The 21,375-nt window shown below is 41.5% G+C and overlaps 1 non-coding gene across 1 annotated transcript; it reads left to right on the top strand.

Annotated features, from left to right (window-relative positions):
- Window positions 1-237: 237 nt before the first annotated feature.
- si:ch73-347e22.4 (uncharacterized) lies at window positions 238-19,604 on the top strand. The gene is made up of 4 exons (XR_014382987.1): window positions 238-362; window positions 1,923-1,978; window positions 6,325-6,474; window positions 6,588-19,604. It is a non-coding gene; the product is annotated as an uncharacterized si:ch73-347e22.4 (transcript).
- Window positions 19,605-21,375: the final 1,771 nt, after the last annotated feature.

Raw genomic sequence — 21,375 nt, 5'->3', positions numbered from 1 at the left:
CTCCATAAGATTTAAGGTGTTTTGAACGACAGTGTCCCGTCCTCCCAGGCTGGTGTAGGATCAGATAGGGCCAAAGTAGTGGAATAGTGGTGAGGTTTTTAATGGGTGTAGTGTAAGTTGGTAGGGCAATTTTTCCAGTGTAATGAATTCATTATACAGAATAGTAGGCTGACACACAGCCAATACAGTAGGTGGCGGCATGCACCTAACATTTGTTTGCGGACCGCCATAATACCAAAGAAGAAGAAGAAGCCCGTCGAAATGGACGTCTTTGACAATGTTGCCACGATTTATTTCGACTTCGTGATTTTGCAGTAATTTTGCAAATCAGAGACTTCACGAGTTCACTGTTCTATCTAATGGTACGTGCATCCATGCATACGAAACGTTGGGGGTGGGTGTATGGTAACGGTATCCCTGCGTTCGCGGTGACGGGAAGTCTAGATTCCCGTAGACCCTCAGTCATTGTGCTAACGCTAGTTAGCATTAGCACGTTAAACTACTGCTAACTTCCTTAATACTGGACACAGATACATAACAATGGTATCCGCGAGTTCATCTGACTCGGGGGACGTATATAAAGGGAATCATTGCCAAAATCCCGAAGTATTAATTATGAGAGAAAAGGCGATTTCCTAACGAGTTCAGGTAGCCAAGCTGGAGCTCTGCGAGACATTAACAGCGATGGGGGCAGACGTTTTGATCAAGAGACCTTCAGAAAATATGCAATTTCTCAGACACTAAATATACAACTATGTATTTTACAGTTATAAGGAAGGTGAATTCTTAAAGTTAGTGGTTTTATAAATGGAATATACTGTATTTACGTAATTTCAAGCCTTACAATTTCATATTTGTACTGTGTACTTGAGCTTGTGTCCTCAAAAGTGACTACACCTCAGCAATTTATAACTATTTTTTACCAGAAATGTGAGATTTCAACCTTTCTTGGAGTATGCAGCATTATTAGTTATTGTTTATAGTCCTTTCATGATAAATAATTACTTTTGCGGATTACGTAAATTACATTTTCGATTGCATTTCGTTACATTTATTAAGTTTTTAATCAGAGAAGTGTGCACTCACAAAATCAATATGTACAATAATATGGACTGTTTGTTGTTGTCAGGAGCATGCATGTGTTTCATGGACTTTACCATTTAGGAATGTGAAGGGGTAAATTTGGTTCATAGTAAATCCCACTTTTTTGCTGCATTATATTTAGCCTAGCCCAACGGTCAGCAGACCTGATATTTCGTCGTTTCATCTTACAGTCCGAAGGGAATCTATGCAACCGGCTATACACAAGTGTCCCTGTGGACTGGTTCGTACATTAAACATTCTCCATTCCGGCTGAAAAGGTGTCGATTTCCTCCTTAATTGCGAGAAGGCATAAAATAATGGGGAAAATATGCATACTTTCTTTATGAAACACCATTTTCCACCACCACACTACAGTGGTGTGGCTATTGCTAGTCCCTGTCCACAGTAGTGTTTGGAAACTATCACTACCAGTAGTGAAAATACAGACTACTGCAACCTGATTGGCTGAACGCGATACGCAACATCTGTGACTAGCATTAGCAACTGTAGCATGGTGGTTAAAAATGAAAATGGTGTTTCATACATTTTTCTGCCTTCTCGCCATCAATTTGAGTTAAGGAGGAAATTGACGCCTTTGCAGCCTGAATGGAGAATGTTTTATGTACGAACCGGTCCACGGGGATACGGGTGTATAGCCAGTTGCATAAATTCCCTTTGGACGGTAAAATGAAACTACTCAATAACGCCATCTGCCGGCCTTTGGGCTACATTATTACTGTACTAACGTCATATCAATTGATATATTCTATCAGACATGCTACAACAAAAGTTACAGCATTTACAAATGTTATATAAATGTATTTATTCTTATATTTTAGCAATAGCCAACCAAGGAGCAACCCAGATAACTGAAGGAGTCTGGATATTATCTGCAGTGAGTACATTTAATAATTTTATAAATGATGTAGCCTAGAAGGCTATTTTAATCATGATGATGCCATTGCCAACGTTCCATTTTCCCCCCCATACAATAGCACTGATATAAGTGCTACTCCTATACAGTGCATTCGGGAAGTATTCAGACCCCTAGACTTTTGATTAAATCTTTTTTTTACCCCATTATGACAAAGCAAAAACAGGTTTTTCAAAATGATTGTACATTTACTCAGTACTTTGTTAAAGCACCTTTGGCAGCGATTACAGTCTCAAGTCTTCTTGGGTATGACGCTACAAGCTGGGCACACCTGTATTTGGGGACTTTCTCCCATTCTTTTCTGCAGATCCTCTCATGCTCTGTCAGGTTGGACGGGGAATGTCACTGCACAGCTTTTTCCAGGTCTCTCCAGAGATGTTCGATGGGGTTCAAGTCCGGGCTCTGGCTGGGTAGGGTTGCAAAGGGTGGGAAACTTTCCGGGAAATTTCCGGAAATTTTGAATGGAAAGTTTAGCCCGGGAATTTGGTGAATTTTGCTTAAATTCATCAAACAATTTAGCTTATAACAGTGAACCTTTTTGTGGGATACACATAAGGCAATTCTAGGTATTTTTGGTTAAACTAACCCCAATTCAATGGAATTGCAACCCTCTGCATGCACAGTGCATTCTTCCATCACATGTACAGCTGATTCTCAAGATCTTGCACATTAATGAGGTGCTATTGAGTCCACACTACTACACTGTCTGAACCAAGGACTACATGCTTTCTGGTAAGTTTTGATTACAGTACTGGGTGGGGTGAATATATTTTATATGCCATACATTAATTTTTGTTAACTAGTAAATAGTAGCCTACAGCAAAGTGTGTTTTAATCATTTCTAACTTGTTAACAATTTCTGCTAGTTAGGTTTTGCTACCATGTAGTTTTTAGCTTGCTTGAGCCTGCTAACTGAGGACTGTTAATTCACCTGTTTCCATACATGTTTCATTTTAAAACATTTATCTTTCAAAGGAATTGTTTAATCTAACTGCTTAACCATTTATCTGTACATGGAATTGTATTTGTTTTTTTTTTACTCATTTTTTTCTAATCTTTACAGGAAAATGGAATGGGCACGATCTGATGTGTGGAGACATTTCACTGAACCTAATGTAGAAGGAAAAGCTGTGTACATTTGCAAGTACTGTGCCAAATCATATGTGAAGAATGCAATAAAGATGCAGAATCATCCCTCAGCGCTCACAACAAGCAACCTCTGACAAAAGACCCTCTACTTCCATTCGAGGTGAAAATGATAAATCAGACACTTTATCGATAGCAAAAGCTCATGGTCCTCCTGGATCAAAGTTTTTTTTGACTCAATGGAGGAACGTAGTCAGAGATTCTGATGAATGTCTTGCTCGAGCTGTGTGTGCAACTGGTTCACCTCTGATGCTCACAGGCAATGTGTATTGGAAGAGATTTCTGAATGTTCTTCGCCCAGCATACACCCCTCCAACCAGACATGCTTTATCTACTAATTTGATGGATGCCGAGTTCAACAGAGTTCAAGCGAAGGTCAAGCAAATCATAGAGAAAGCAGACTGTATTGCAATCATCTCTGATGGGTGGTCGAATGTTTATGGGCAAGGAATAATTAACTACATCATCTCCACCCCTCAACCAGTATTCTACAAGAGCACAGACACAAGGGACAACAGACACACCAGTCTCTACATTGCAGATGAGCTGAAGGCAGTCATCAATGACCTTGGACCACAGAAGGTATTTGCACTGGTGACAGACAATGCTGCGAACATGAAGGCTGCTTGGTCTAAAGTGGAGGAGTCCTACCATCACAACACCCATTGGCTGTGCTGCTCATGCAATGAATCTGCTCGTCAAGGACATCATGGCACTGAAAACAAAGTATACACTCTACAAGAGAGCCAAGGAAATGGTTAGGTATGTGAAGGTTTATCAAGTTATAGCAGCAATCTACCTCACCAAGCAAAATGAGAAGAATAAGAGCACCACATTGAAGCTGCCCAGCAACACCTGTTGGGGTGGTGTTGTCATCATGTTTGACAGTCTCCTGGAAGGGAAGGAGTCTCTCCAAGAAATGGCCATATCATAGTCTGCCGATATGGACAGCCCCATCAAGAGGATCCTCCTGGATGATGTATTTTGGGAGTGGTAAGCAGCCTGAAACCTATAGCAGTAGCCATTGCACGGATTGAGGGAGACAATGCCATCCTGTCTGATGTTCAGACTCTGCTTGCAAATGTAAGAGAAGAAATCTGTACTGCCCTGCCCACTTCACTGTTGCTCCAAGCAGAAGAAACTGCAGTTCTGAAATACATCAAAAACCGCGAAAACTTCTGCCTGAAGCCCATACACGCCGCAGCGTACATGTTGGACCCCAAGTATGCTGGCAAGAGCATCCTGTCTGGTGCAGAGATCAACAAGGCCTATGGTGTCATCACTATCGTGTCTCGCCACCTTGGCCTGGATGAGGGCAAGGTTCTTGGGAGTCTGGCAAACTTCACTTCCAAGCAAGGGCTTTGGGGTGGAGAAGCAATATGGCAGTCGTGCCAACATATCTCATCAGCCACCTGGTGGAAGGGACTTTGGGAATCTGAGGCTCTTTCCCCTGTTCCCTCCATCATCCTCCAAATCCCACCAACATCAGCCGCCTCGGAGCGCAACTGGTCCTTGTTTGGGAACACACACATTAAAGCACGCAACAGACTGACCAATACAAGGGTTGAAAAATTGGTGGCCATCTGGGCAAATTTGAGGCTGTTTGAGCCAGACAACGAGCCATCCTCATCAAAGTTGGAAAGTGACAGTGATGATGAGGTCTCAGAGTCTGATGTTAGAGGTTGACATTGAGGAGGTCCAGGGAGAAGACATGGAAGCCTGAGAGAAGACAACCAAAGCTTTAGTTTCTAGACTATCATTTTACAGATGTATGTTGAAAACGTTTTTGGGAGATGCGATGGATCTTTGGGGATCATTCAGTATTCCCTTTCTTTTGTTGTTCAGTGAAATCATCCCATGTGAAGAGTCACCTAATTTTAATTAGTTAAATTTGTTTTTTTTATTTCTGTTGGAAGGATTTAATCATTTGCAATTATGTCTTACTTATGATAAGGTAAAAGGTTTCTGTCTACATATGATATGGTAAATATATCCAATGCAGAAAAAAACATTACATTTAAATTGTATTAATATTCATTTCCATATATTCCGGTTTATTCCCATTAATTCCCACCTCTGAATGTTGGAAGTTGAACCTTCACCCCAGTCTAAGGTCCTAAGCGCTCTCTCTGTACTTTGCTCTGTTCATCTTTCCCTCGATCCTGACTAGTCTCCCAGTCCCTGCCACTGAAAAACATCCCCACAGCATGACGCTGCCACCACCATGCTTCACCGTAAGGATGGTGCCGGGTTTCCTCCAGACGTGACGCTTGGCATTCAGGCCAAAGAGTTCAATCATGGTTTCATCAGACCAGAGAATCTTGTTTCTCACAGTCTGAGTCCTTTAGGTGCCAATTGGTAAACTCCAAGTGGGCTGTCATGTGCCTTTTACTGAGGAGTGGCTTCCGTCTGGCCACTCTACAATAAAGGCCTGATTGGTGGAGTGCTGCAGAGATGTTTGTCCTTCTGGAAGGTTCTCCCATCTCCACAGAGGAACTCTGTAGCTCTATCAGAGTGACCATCAGGTTCTTGGTCACCTCCCTGACCAAGGCCCTTCTCCCCCGATTGCTCAGTTTGGCCGGGCGGCCAGCTCTAGGAAGTGTCTTGGTGATTCCAAACTTCTTCCATTTAAGAATGATGGGGGCCACTGTGTTCTTGGGGACCTTCAATGCTGCAGACATTCTTTGGTACCCTTCCCCAGATCTGTGCCTCGACTCAATCCTGTCTCGGAGCTTTACGGACAATTTCATTGACCCCATGGCATGATTTTTGTTCGGACACGCACTGTCAACTGTGGGACCTTATATAGACAGGTGTTTGCCCTTCCAAATCATGTCCAATCAATTGAATTTAACACAGGTGGACTCCAATCAATTTGTAGAAAGATCTCAAGGATGATCAATTGATTCAGGATGCACCTGAGCTCAATTTTGAGTTTCATAGCAAAGGGTCTGAATACTTATGTAAATACGTTTCCACTTTGTCATTATGGGGTATTTGTGTAGATTGGGACATTTCTTTTTTTAATTTAATCAATTTTAGAATAAGTCTGTAACGTAACAATGTGGAAAAAGTCTGAATACTTTCCGAATGCCCGGTTGTGTGTTTCTCTGTTTGGAAAATAGTGGGCAATGTATTTTATATTTGTTTGTCATATGAAGGTTGCAGATGAACTTATTGTCCAAGTTCTCCTGGAAGCCTTTGACAACATGGAGGAAAGTTGGGACAGCATAGATGAAGCAGGAGACTACTCAACAGATGCAGCTAGACATTTACCAAGCTGTTCATGTCAGCAAATCACTGAACACAAGGTGGGCCATCCCCATTACAAACAAAAATGTATTCCAATTGATGTTTTAGAGACCTTATTCCAGCCTCAATAACAATCACTTATTTGTACTCATTCACATGTTCTTGTCAAAAGGGAACAGAAGTGGGAGAAGAGACCCTGACTGACATGACAGCATTTAAGGTGAAGAATGATGAAGGCTCTGCTCCTGTTTCAGACATCCACAGTCATTCAAAGATCATGGCTCAAGATCTTCATCGAAAGGCGACAGAGGTCACCCACGATAAGTGTCCTTCTGTCTCAGAAAGATCATGCCCTGTGGGCCTAACAAATGTTCAGGAAATATGTATTTTGTCTTCTGGATTTGATGTAAAAAAGAACAGAGGGAGAGATTCTGCTGCAGTGGAGGTTGACACTATAGTTTCTTTCCCCCCCTTTTCAAGCAATCTGTCAAAAAACATGAAGGGAAATGTCACACTTTCACCCACAGAGAAGATTGCTGTGACTCAAGGGCTATCGGCCTCTTCTCTAAGTAACCACACACAATATTCAAGAGAGGATGAGAAAACCTATGCTGATGTTTCACATCAAACGTTACCACTTGCAGGTACCAAGAAAGGAAAAGAGAAAATGTCCTTTAATACCCTTTTGCCTGTGATGGAAAAGCAACAAAAGCGAAAAGCTGGTCGGCCATATAAGAAGAAAACTCTAGTGAAAATGGCAAAACTTTTTGCAATTGTCCAAGAACGGGATTCAGATGTCACAGAATTACACAGGGTGACTCACCATAAGGATACTCTAACACCCTCATGCAAACAAACGAAAGAGAAGAAAAAGGATGAAATGTTAGAATTTCCCCCAACTACCTCAAGTGACACATGCTTTGGATGCAATTCAACATCTGATTCTTCAAACCACCTTACTATTGCACATTCAGATGACATCATTTCTGCATCTCAAATAGCTGGACCAAGTATTTCTATGGAATTTAACCAACCCTCCAGGATACAGAAACCTTCAAAGACCACACAAAAAGAAGAATTAAAAATAAAAGAAGTGTCGGCGCTGAAATTGACCACTGTCACAAAGGGGCAATATTCTCCTATAGAACAAGCTCTGACACAAAATACCTTGGTGCCATCTGAGAATGCATTGAAAGTACAAAAGAGACCTGGAAAAAATAAAAAGATGATATCCAAAGGAGGAAATGGAAGGACTCAGGCATTCAAAAGAAACCGAATGAATCCGAGCAGCCTGTTCACCACTCAGTCACAGAGTAGCAATGCTACACCCCAAGACAAAATTAATTTAGGACTCTCTCAAGATGCGACTCCACTGCAGTCATCAGATATAAAAATGGAGCCCAAATACTTGTCAGACACTTCTGTCTTGGATGTAAAGAACAATTTGAAGGAACACCAAAAAAGAGAAAGTCCTGGTATAATGTCAAAATGCTTTGACTTGTCTATCACTCAAAAAGACCAGGGGGCACGAAGTGACATGAAGAGGGAAATCAAAGATAATGTAACTGCTAACATATCAGCTGTAGGAAAGCAGGGGGAAATGACTCCAAGAACTCAAGAGCTCTCAAGACTAAAGAGTATTGAGGATGTGCTCAAATTGAAGCGGAAAGCTGGTCGACCATTCAAGAAAAATACGTTGTTTAAAATGGATAAGCTGGTAGCGATAGCACAGGAAGGAAGAACTAATGATACAGAGAATAGTGGCATGACTAAAGAGTGTGTTCCAAAATTCCCTGCATATCACCCCCTAAAGTCAAAAGTAAAAAAGGAAAAGACTGACACAAAAACCTTGGCATCAAATTCACCTAGAAGCCCCTCAAGAAAATCCAGCAGAACATGTAAAACTACCCCAAAAACTGTTCAAAAGATGCAAGTCCTCACACACACGCTCACCCAATCAGTTTTACCAGTTCCATCCAATCTTATTGAACCTATTCTCAAATCAGAGGACACAACTCTTATCTCCTCAACGGTCTCTCCAATTCCTTTATGTAGTGCAGAGATTTTCCCTCAACAGGAAAGCCACAGATGCAGAAACCCCCCGAAGAAAAACACAAAAGTTAACAAAAAGATGACCACTGCAGTCCCACATCCTCCAATATTTGCAGTAGTTTCCAAGGCCCTTGCTGAGATTGTCTCTACAGAGAATGGTAAAGAAACAAAGAAAGACATTGGATCCAAAAGAAAATGCAAACGGGTGCCTAGAACTTCTGGTGTATCAGAATTGCTGTGTACAAATGGAATTCCTCAGGGAGATATACATACCCAATCTAATAGGGATGAGGTATATTCCAAGACTTCAGCCCCAACTGTGCCACAATCCCAGAACACACGGAAGCGTGAGGTTCAAAATAAAAAAGGTACAGAAAAGGCAGCTGTCCCATTATCTGATGAAACTGTCCTTCCTGTTTCAGATTGCCAGTTGCAGGTGCAAAGTCACAGTGCAGCTCAGGAAACGCCTTTACTGCCATCAAAGATTAAGACAGATTCTGACACATTATATCTGACACCTAGAACGGTTAGGAAGAAAAATCCAAAGACGTGTAAGGAAATAAAAAAACCTTCACCGAAAGTTGAGAAGGCACAGGTGCCATCTCTGGATTCTTCACTTGGAGTGGAACATATATGTCATGATGTGCCACATGTGGATCAAATGAGACAAGTGGAAGCAGTGATCGAGTCAGTAATTGAGGATCTCCACAAACCACTGAAACATGTGAGTCATAGAAAAAAGATTAAAAAAGAGGCTAGCAATGTTCTTGCTTTAACTCTGAATCCTTCACTTGGAGTGGAACATAGAACTCCTGATGTGCCACAAGTGGATCATATTAGACAAATGGAAGCAGTGATAGAGTCAGTGATTGAGGATCTCCACAAAAAAGAGGTCAGTGATGTTTCTGCATCAGCACACTCAACCTTTCCTGCCTCAAATAATCTGTGTGAACCACATAACCATAGTACATTATCTCAAATGCTTCTGCTGCCATCAGAGATAAAGACAGAATCAGGCAGAATCAATAATGCCATACCCAGAACTCCTGATGTGCCACAAATGGATCATGTAAGACAAATGGAAGCAGTGATAGAGTCAGTGATTGAGGATCTCCACAAAAAAGAGGCCAGTAATGTTGCTCCATTAAAACCAACCACCTTTTCTGCCTCGGATAACCTTTTGGAACAGCATAACCATAGTACATTACCTCAATCTTCTTTTATGTCATCCGGAGAGACAAAATCAGGCTTGAAACATGCAATACCCAAAACGTCAACAAAAAATAAGTCAAAAACATTAATGAAAGAGAAACTTACCCTCAAAAGCTATTCAAAAAATCCTAAGAAAGCAGCTATACAAACTTCAGTTCCTACATCTGACACAATGCATGTGTCAAGAGTTAAGAAGAATTTCAATATTTGTAAAGAAAGAAAAAGATCTTCACATAAAGTTGAGAAAGCACAGGTGTCATCTCTGGATCCTTCCCTTGGAGTGGAACATAGATGTCCTGATCGAATAAGACAAGTGGAAGCAGTGATAGACTCCCTGATTGAGGATCTCCACAAACCACTCAAACCTAATGGACAACAAAAAAAGTTTAAAGAGGAGACCAGTAATGTTTCTGCATTGGAACAAACAACATTTCTCGCCTCAAATAACCTGTTGGAACAGCATAACCATAGTACGTTACCTCAATATTATTTTCTGTCATCCGGAGAGACAAAATCAGGCTTGAAACATGCCAAACCCAAAATGGCAACGAAAATGAAGTCAAAAGCATGCAGTAAAGGGAAACTATTTAAAAATACTAAGAAAGCCTCTGTAATAACTTCAGATCCTTCTATTGGAGCAGAAAATGGATGTCTTAACATGCCTTCCCACCTTACCCAAGCAGAGAAGGGCGGAAAGGGAGATGGAAAAAACAATAAATATGTCGGAAAGCATGAAAAGGAAGCAGTGATATCAGTGACCGGTGATCATTTGGAAACAGCAGCCCACAAACCACATCAACGTAAGGGGCCAAGAAAGAAGCTAAAAGAGGACAGCAGTGTTTCCAAACCAGGACAAGTAGAATCTACTACTTCAGATAGCCAGCTAAAACAGCATGACCACAATGCATTACAGCAAGTTTTTTTGCTAGTATCGGAGGCAAAGACGGAATCAGGAATAGAGCATATCATGCCAGAAATGGAAATAACAAATAAGCCAAAAACATGCAGGAAAAGGAAACTCCCTTCAAAATCACTCTCAGGAAATGCTAAAAGAGCAGCTATGCGAACTTCAAATCCTACTCTTGGAGCAGAAGTTGGATGTCTTAAAATACTTCCCCACCTTACCCATGCAGAGCAAGGAGGAAAGAGTGATAGGAAAACCAATAAAAATGTAGTTAAACATAAAAAAGAAACAGTGACATCAGGGATGGAAGATCATATGGAAACAGCCCACAAACGACATATGGGGTCAAAAAATAATCGAAAAGAAGACAACAATGTTTCCATATCAGAACAAGCAGCAACTCTTACCCCCGATAAACGTTCAAACCAAGTTGCTGTGCTGGCATCAGAGATACAGTCAGGATCGAGCAGTGGACATGTCACACCCCCACAAAAAAAACATATTTCAAAGGCATGCAAGAAAAGGAAAATACTGTCCAAACAAAGCTCAAAGATCACTGAAACTCCAACCCCACCAAGTTCAAAACCATCTCTTGGAGTGGAATATAGATATTCTGAAATGGCTACCACTTTCACACATGTGGACCAGGTTCAGAATATTCTTGATAGTCCTAAAGGCTCCAAAGCGAGTAGTGAAAATACTGGATCAAGCCATCCAATATCAAATGTAAGACATTCCAGACGGCCCTCCAAATCTAATTCACATATCACAACTGACTTGATGCAAGATCAAGCAATTTTATCAGTTACATCACATCTCACTAATCAACCTACCAGTCCTGTATCAACAACAGTGTCCTCAACTGCAGCACAAGGACAGATTACTGAATTAGTGAGTGCTCTTTGTACAGAGAAAAGGCCACATAAAATAGGGAGGCCTCCTAAGAAGAAAAAATCTCAGAGACCAAAAGGAACAGGTCTTGATAAGAATATCACAGATGACGACGACGAATGTGTTAAATTCTTATCAGCATTTGTAAAAGAGGAACTAATTGAGGAAGAAAAAAGTCTAGAAAATAGGGGGGGGAAAAAGAACGGCAAAGGGAAGAAAGGCAAACTTTTACAAACTGACAATGTGAGTACACCAAGTAAACCTAGCCAATCTCAGGTGAAAGATGGCAATGCATTAGCAGATGACAAATTAGTTTTACAAGTCCCTATAGATGAAGCAAGGGACTCTATATCTATTGCAATAGACTCAATCAGTGCTGTGATTCCCAAACATAAAAAAGGTGGTCGTATTGCCAAGGGTAAAAGAGTTCAAAACATTGCATCCACCCCCAACATCCCCAGTGACCAGCAATGCATGAATATGTCCCCAGAAGAAACATCTCTGTGTCTCAGCAATATATCAGAAAAACACAGAAAACGAAAAGTTGACAGCAGCAGTGCTGATTTTGTTAATGCAGATATAAATGTTCTAAATCTTAAAGATGATCTTAGTGATAGATCTGAAATACTGGACACATCCTTACTAGGGAATCAGAGGGTGAAGAACAAGGGTAAGAACAAATCCAAGACAATTGCAGAAGAACAGACAGTGGCCACATCAGTGGTAAAAGAGATGGTGTGGCTCGATTTACAGACCACCATAGCAGCACTGAAAAAGAAACGAGGTCGGCCATTCAAGAAAAGTACCTTGATAAGAATGGCAAAACAGCGGTCATGTGAACAGCAGAAGTCAAACACTAGCAGAAAACTTTCCGTGAACAAGACACCGAGCTGCAAATCAACTTCCAAGGGAGGGAAAATGCACAAATTCAACCCAATGTCAACAACTTCAAGAAGGCACACTAGAGCATCTGAGGCAATGAAGAATGAAGACCCTGTTCTTAAACAACCGCAAGATGACATATGGGAGATCATTGATGTATCCAGCAACATTTTCTCCCCAATTGTGACTAATTCCCGAAGTATTTCAGTGGAAGAAATCGAAACTTCAGAAACTATTTTCTCTGTTGATGCAGGGGCGACACAAGGAATCCAGCAAGTTGAGTCTACCCCGTTAACAACCCCTCTCACAAAATTACCTCATAAAGTGACTGGCATGAAGAAGAGACGCAGGAGAAATAAAACTGGATGGGCTACAAAAGTGAAATCCAAACGACCTCTCTCCAAAGTGAACTGTGGGGGTACGCTTGAGGTGTTTGTTCAGTCTTCCATTGACAACACTGGACTCTCATTCAACTCTAGCCGCTGTAATTCGTTAACAGAAAATTACACATTGGAAAGTGTTGAACAAGAGAAAGAATGTAGAGCACAAGTGAAAGCAGTAACAACCAACTACAATAGAGTTTGTGTGGAGAAGGAGATCAACTGTGGCGATCAACCCCTAACAGCTCGTGCTAAATTGCAGCATTCAAGTGTACTCCTACACAATTTTAAGACAAGGAAACCTATGTCATGCCATTTCTGCAGTCGCTCATTCCGTCACATAACAGCATACACAATTCACAAGCGTATTCACACAGGTGAGAAGCCTTACAGTTGCCAGAAGTGCGGCAAGCGCTTTGCTCATCTCTCCAAACTCAAATCACACTCAAACATCCACAAACAACATGGGCCCATTCAATGCCCATGTTGCGTCACTCAGTCTCCAAATAAAGATGACTTGATTGATCATTTCAAGATCCACATGAAGGGTACCAAGAGGTTCAGTTTGATTAATAAAACAAGAAGAGACAAAGATATCCAGATTCAACCTTACACTGATTACATAGAGTCCCCAGTCTCTCTTAATGGCAGGAAATCCCTTAGATGCTCCACTTGCTTGAATCTTTTTTTCAGTAAGGCCACATTGAAGCTGCACCTACAAACACACAGTGGAGTGAGGCGTTTCACCTGCAAAGTCTGTGGCAAGATGTTTATCACGTTCTCAAGTTTCAATGCACATGAAAAAACACACTGGCCTGTTAAACCGTATGCTTGCTCTGTGTGTGGAAAAGGCTTTGTTCTGCTAAGGGAGCTCAAAACCCACTCTCATATGCACTCAGGAGAGATGCCTTTCTTCTGTAACCACTGTGGTCAGGCCTTTAGCAACTTCTCATCCTTGCGCACACATCAAGTCTCCAAAGTGTGTTTTGAGGCTAGAGACGAAGGGAGTGGAAACAAGGTTGACATTGAGGGGTTCCTGGTGGAGCAAAGGGCTGATGGGCAGATTAATACCCCGATGTACTTTAAATGTCAGATTTGCAAACAACTTAATCGTCACTGGTGTCAGTACATTCTTCATCTGCAAACGCACACTAATAACAAGCCAAACCTTTGTGAGATCTGTGGACAACGGTATGATCAGGTTCCTGAATTATGTGTTCATTGTAAAGTGTGCTGCAAATCAAGTGGAGAGGAGAGGGCATGCAATTCGTCCTTGTCAGAGGTCTGGCATGAACCCCAATCTCTGCAAAATCCGATGCACGTGACTGAAATAGATTTTCTGTGCAATGATAATCAGGAAATGTTATCTACTGATGACCAACATCCTAAATGTAAGGAGCCTGAGCCCCTGCCACCTCTGGAAACTATGGAGGAGTATTCCTCAGATGTGCTTCCACAAAACCCCACACCTGCTTGCCATATCCCAGGTAATGGGTTAGCGATAAATCGACCTTCTCCCTCAAACTCCATGTGTACAAGTTCTGCCATATTGTCCCCCTCTGTAATGAGCTGTAATTCAGTACGTGTGGTTCAACAGCCTTCAGGTTTTCGCTCTCGTTTTCAGACCCATGCTCCTTGTGACAGATATCCCCGTGGACAATGTGGAAAATCCTTTAACCAGTGGAACAAGCTCTGGTTGCATCAGGGACTACACAGAGAAAAACGCTGTAGCTTCTCATGCACTCAGTGCAATTTAGAGTTTCGCTTCTTTGGCTCCTATAGGGAGCACATGCAGGAACATGCAGCGCAGAGACCCTATGCTTGTCAGTTATGTCCCAAAACCTATGTCATTGAAGAAGACTTAAATACCCATCTGTGCAAAAATCACCAGCCGTGCGCAAGCCTGAAATGTGACACGTGTGGAAAGGGTTTCACCAGTTTCAGAAATTTGGAGAGACATCGTCTCTTACACAGAGGTGCTAGCTCGCACTATTGTCTCCCTTGCAAGCTCCCATTTCCTAGTTACCTAGCCTTAAAGAATCACTTGAAGGCTCACAAAGCCCGCCCTGTTATCCCTCTCCCTGAAGGGCCATTGGAACCACTTCGATTTCCCTATCACTGTAGAAAATGTAATGCCAGATTTACAACCACAGACTTGCTCCAAGCCCATCAGGTTTGCCATCTTATAGGGGGGAAGAAAACATATAGCAGTTCAGCAAATGTAGTTTCTGCTTCCCTGACCTCCAAGCTCTCAAACAAACCAACAGAGAGAGTCACGCCGCTATCCCCTACGACAGTACCTAGTCTTCCTCTGTCAAAGAAAAGGAACATATATAGGTATCCTCACCCTGATCGTCTGTATGTTGTCCCTAAAATATCCTCACAGCCACCGGTTGTTGTTTCAGACACAGAGGAAGAGCCCCAAGAGATTATGAACTCTAGCTTATCCTCAGTCCACGACTCGCCCCGTAACACTGTGTCCCTTGAACATGAAGGGCGAACCAGCCCTAGCAATAATTGTTGTGAGGCAAACAACTCGGATCTACCTCAGCGCTCATGCCCCTCATGTGTCCTTATTTATGAACCTACTCAATGTATGCCAAAAACAGACACCCCACACATGCCGACTCATGAACCACCCTGTCCCTTGGATAAAGGTCCTCAGAATGTACCACCTCAAAGATGGAAAAAGTCTAAGGGTAATGATGATGCTTTCTTTAGAGCCTCAACAACATGTGTGATATCAAGGGGCAAAAAACAGCGGTATGATGGCTTTGAGTGTGCTGATTGTTGGGTAACATTTAGCGACGTCTCAGAGCTACATGAGCATTACTTACATCATGCCAGGGGGGTGAAGTGAAAATCAATATATTTTTGCATTTGCATCAAAGTATTCAGACCGATCTACTTTTTCCACATTTTGTTACGTTACAGCCTTATTCTAAAATTGATTTTTGCAGATGTATAAAAAATTAAATATCACATTTACAAGTATTCAGACCTTTTACTCAGTAGTGTACTTTGTTGAAGCACCTTTGGCAGTGATTACAGCCTTGAGTCTTCTTGGGTATGACGCTACATGCTTGGCACACCTGTATTTGGGGAGTTTCTCACATTTTTCTTTGCAGTTCCTCTCATACTGTCAGGTTGGATGGGGAGCGTCGCTGCACAGCTATTTTCAGGTCTCTCCAGAGATGTTCAAGTCTGGGGTCTGGCTGGGTCACTCAAGGATATTCAGAGACTTGTCCCGAAGCCACAACTGTGTTGTCTTGGCTGTGTGCTTAGGGTCGTTGTCCTGTTGGGGTAAAGGTTCACCTTCTAATATAAGGTCCTGAGCGCTCTGGATCAGGTTTTCATCAAGGATCTCTCTGTACTTTGCTCCGATCATCTTTCCCTTGATCCTGACTAGTCTCCCAGTCCCTTCCGCTGAAAAACATCCCCACAGCATGACGCTGCCACCACCATGCTTCACCGTAGGGATGGTGCCAGTTTTCCACCAGACGTAATTCTTGGCATTCAGGCCAAAGAGTTCAATCATGGTTTCATTAGACAAGAGAAGCTTGTTTCTCATGGTCTGAGGCCTTTAGGTGCCTTTTGGCAAACTCCAAATGGGCTGTCATGTGCCTTTTACTGAGGAGTGTCTTCCCTCTGGCCATTCTACCATAAAGGACTGATTGGTGGAGTGCTGCAGAGATGTTTGTTCTTCTGGAAGGTTCTCCCATCTCCACAGAGGAACTCTTGAGCTCAGTCAGAGTGACCATCGGGTTCTTGGTCACCTCCCTGACCCAGGCCCTTCTCCACCGATTGCTCAGTTTGGCCGGGCGGCCATCTCTAGGAAAAGTCTTGGTGGTTCCAAACTTCTTCCATTTAAGAATGATGGAGGCCACTGTGTTCTTGGGGACCTTCAATGCTGCAGACATTTTTTGGTGTCCTTCCCCAGATCTGTGCCTCGACACAATCCTGTCTCGGAGCTCTACGGACAATTTCTTTGACCTGGTGGCTTGGTTTTTCCTCGGACATGCATTGTCAACTTTGGGACCTAATATAGACAGGCCTTTCCAAATCATGTCCAATCAATTGAATTTACCACAGGTGGACTCCAAGTTGTAGAAACATCTCAAGGATGAGCAATTGGAACAGGATGCACCTGAGCTCAATTTTGAGTCTCATAGCAAAGGGTCTGTAAACTTATGTAAATAAGGTATTGCTGTTTTTATTTTTAATACATTTGCAAACATTTCTAAAAACCTGTTTCGCTTTTTCATCATGGGGTATTGTGTGTACATTGATGAGGAAAATGTTTAGTTTAATCCATTTTAAAATAAATGTGGAAAAAGCCAAGGAGTCTGAATACTTTCCGAATGGACTGTATATCATTGTTTTTGATGAGTGCTAAATAAGTTTCCGAGTTAACCATGGTTGTTTTCATAGCTATAGCAATGGGTAAATTAATAATCCACTCAAAACCACTATTTACTATGATTTTCATTGTTAAATAACTCCAATATGTATTTTCGTCGTTATGTTAAGGTAGGAAGCAACTTGAAAATTGTTGTGGAAATTTGTTGTGGAAATTTGTTGGAGCGCAAGTCGATTACAAAACCCACAATGCAATATTCTCTCTCCAGACAGGAGGGCTGGCTGGCTGGCTAGCTTGCTAGAAAACATAGCTATACACAATATTACTAAAGTCAATATCAGCATGTGAAGTAGCTAGTTAGCTGTAAAATCTCAAACACTGCACTATCAATTTTAGAGTTACAATCTCACCATGTTCAACCTGGTAGAGATTTTGTCTTGCTCAAAACAGTGAGAGGTTGTGAATGCAACACAATGGACCTGTGTAGTTGGAGGAAAGGATATTGATCTGACGGCGCACTGTGTACTTTGAGTACATTTGAAAGAAATAGACAGATGGATGTGTTCTAGACAGGTATGCCCATACATACCATCTATTGGCTGATTTGGCGAGCTGGCGTACAGGTTATTGTTTTAAGCTGCAAAATGTAACTTTTTGTGCGACCTGACCAAATTCACATTGAAATGTGAGTTATACATCTGTCATTCTCATTAAATGCAAGTCTAAGAAGCGGTAGATATCCTAGTGTTTACCTGTGGCGGCAGGTAGCCTAATAGTTATAGCGTTGGGCCAGTAACTGAAAGGTTGCTGGATCAAATCCTTGAGCTGACAAGATAAATGTGTTGTTCTGCCCCTGAACAAGGCAGTTAACCCACTGTACCCCGGGAGGCCGTCATTGTAAATAAGAATTTGTTCTTAACTGACTTGACTAGTTAAATAAAGTTCAACAAAACAAAAATATATGTTCTATGTGCGGAATTGCTATGCTTCACGTTCTTAATTTTTGTTTTTGCGTCTTTTACTTTACTTTTTTTTTTACACCAGCTTCAAACAGCTGAAAATACAATACCTTTTTGTTACTGAAAAGCGGTTTGGATGGTACAATAATTTTCTACACTTGCTTGTTTTGTCACAAACTTAAATTATGCGAAGTATAAAACAAATTGCAACCAGGATATTCTGCATATTGGACATTTTCTAAAGGCGTTATGAAATATGATAGTCTTTTTGGAAATAGGGATTAACAAACCATCACCAAATTCACAGGAGTTTCACTCCTGGAGTGGATTATCTATTTAACATTGATATTAACCTTTGTCTATTTTTTTTATATATTCATATTTACACTGATTGTGCAAAACATTAAGAACACCTTCCTAATATTGAAATGTATGGATAGCCAGGGGCACTCTCCAACACTCAGACATTATTTACAAACGATGCATTTGTGTTAGTTAGCTTGCCAGATCAGAGGCAGTAGGGATGACCACGTGTTCTCTTGATAAGTGTGTGAATTGGACCATTTTCCTGTCTTGCTAAGCATTCAAAATGTAACAAGTACTTTTGGGTGTCAAGGAAAATGTATGGAGTAAAAAGTACATTATCATCTTTAGGAATGTAGTGAAGTAAAAGTTGTCAAAAATATAAATCGTAAAGTACAGACCCCATAAAACGACTTAAGTAAAAAATACTTTAAAGTACTACTTAAGTACTTTACACCACTGTTCAAATCTGTCCTGCTGCTGTTGGCAAAGTTTTCTTTGTTCTATTTTTGTAAGAGCTTTATGTACACAAACACCATGTGTGTCTCTCTTTTTATTATGTTTAACATTGGATATATTGCACATTTGATAACGCACTCTAATTGCGTCCTTTAGGGAAACGGTTAGATCTGCTTTCCAAACAGTCAATAGTTTGGTAATGGTGATTACTTAAACATCTTTGATTTCTGGAAGGTGGTTTGGCACATTATAGTAAATCGGTCATTTTTAAATGTCAAAGATTTCATTGGACATTCAGTAAGTATTACTCATTGAATCTTTAGGCACTGTGTGCACGTACAACATGAATATGAAAATGTTTGAAATGTAATTGTAACACAAAGATGTGATGAAAAATATTAGTTATTGATTCTGTGCTGGTAAGGTTTCATTCTTTAGATGTCACTGTCTCATTATCAATGCAAAATGTGTTTTGCTTTTTACTTTTGATTTACAGTAGTCTTACAATAGAAGTTCACATTAGATCAGGAGTATCTTGACTGACTTTTGTGCCGAGTTTCTCCACAGTAAGCACGTTTCCAAGCACGTTTCCATTCATGCAAGGAAAGTCATGCCATATAACAAATAATCACGACAGGTGTGGTGGAAACAAGAAGTTTGGTCGTTTGACATGGTGGGATCTTTTTGTGTCGGTACAATTTATTATGCAATGATAAACTGTGTTGTACTACGCTTACGACGTGGAAAAGCATTGTTTTTAGGCAGATTAAATCATTTATGAACTTCATGGTGGTTAAGTGATGGACGGTGATCTGCTTGATGCAAATGTCAAATATATATTACCAGTTTATTTAAATACTGGTAACCTGAAGATCGATGCTTGGCTGCCAATTATCAAAGGAAATGTTGCTATTATGTGTATCTTATATTACCTGCCAAGGTTATTATAGTAAACCTTTCTGATAAAGGCTCCTCCACTAGCGCCATGGTGCCTCCATACACAACGCTATCCGCAGTGGTAGAGTTATCTTCAGACATATTCCCTCAATAGGCTATCACAATAATATATATTTCGATATGCAACCATGAACATAGATCAATAATCGCTCCAATGCGCTGTGCTCCTTCAACAGTGTCCCTATATCATTAATCTTCACACTTCAATGAATTAGGCAGCAGAGATTGGAAATCGGATTCTATGCATTCAATCCTTGTTTGTTGTCATAGGCATAGCACGAATGATTCCAATAATCCGACATGCTGCATGCAATGATCCATTAGTCCAATTTCCAACGAGAGTTAGTTCTTACTTTTGTAGTGGCGATTCCCTATGAACTGCCACTGGCACAGGAGAGAGCCGTCCATAACACGTCCACTAAAATCAGCTTTCCAAACATTACTCTTTTGGGGTGAAGTTCCCATTTATTGCATATATAAATAGCTCCAAAACACACATTCCTATACAAAAGGTGCAGAGAGATGCATTCTATAACCTATAAAAGTGATACGGTAACAACTGTATGTACTCTCCTCTCACCTGTGCTAACCCTTCGTGCTACCTATATGCACATGAGACCCATGACCCCAACATATGTCCTCTAGTGTCCATGACCACTACATCTGTCCTCTAGTGTACATAACAAGTCAAAATAACCCTTGACAGACAACACAACTCATAAACAGGCCAAAATGGCTCTTACTATATACACTGCTCAAAAAATAAAGGGAACACTAAAATAACACATCCTAGATTGAATGAATGAAATAATCTTATTAAATACTTTTTTGTTTACATAGTTGAATGTGCTGACAACAAAATCACACAAAAATAATCAATGGAAATCCAATTTATCAACCCATGGAGGTCTGGATTTGGAGTCACACTCAAAATTAAAGTGGAAAACCACACTACAGGCTGATCCAACTTTGATGTAATGTCCTTAAAACAAGTCAAAATGAGGCTCAGTAGTGTGTGTGGCCTCCATATGCCTGTATGACCTCCCTACAATGCCTGGGCATGCTCCTGATGAGGTGGCGGATGGTCTCCTGAGGGATCTCCTCCCAGACCTGGACTAAAGCATCCGCCAACTCCTGGACAATCTGTGGTGCAACGTGGCGTTGGTGGATGGAGCGAGACATGATGTCCCGGATGTGCTCAATTGGATTCAGGTCTGGGGAACGGGCGGGCCAGTCCGTAGCATCAATGCCTTCCTCTTGCAGGAACTGCTGACACACTCCAGCCACATAAGGTCTAGCATTGTCTTGCATTAGGAGGAACCAAGAGCCAACCGCACCAGCATATGGTCTCACAAGGGGTCTGAGGATCTCATCTCGGTACCTAATGGCAGTCAGGCTACCTCTGGCGAGCACATGGAGGGCTGTGCGGCCCCCCAAAGAAATGCCACCCCACACCATGACTGACCCACCGCCAAACTGGTCATGCTGGAGGATGTTGCAGGCAGCAGAACATTCTCCATGGCGTCTCCAGACTCTGTCACGTCTGTCACGTGCTCAGTGTGAACCTGCTTTCATCTGTGAAGAGCACGGCACCAGTGGCG

The sequence above is a fragment of the Salmo salar genome, chromosome 27 (assembly GCF_965601325.2).
Source record: "Salmo salar chromosome 27, fSalSal1, whole genome shotgun sequence".
Taxonomy (NCBI): Eukaryota; Metazoa; Chordata; class Actinopteri; order Salmoniformes; family Salmonidae; genus Salmo; species Salmo salar.
Note: the sequence above shows the minus strand (reverse complement) of the source record. Positions and strands in the feature narration are given on the sequence as shown.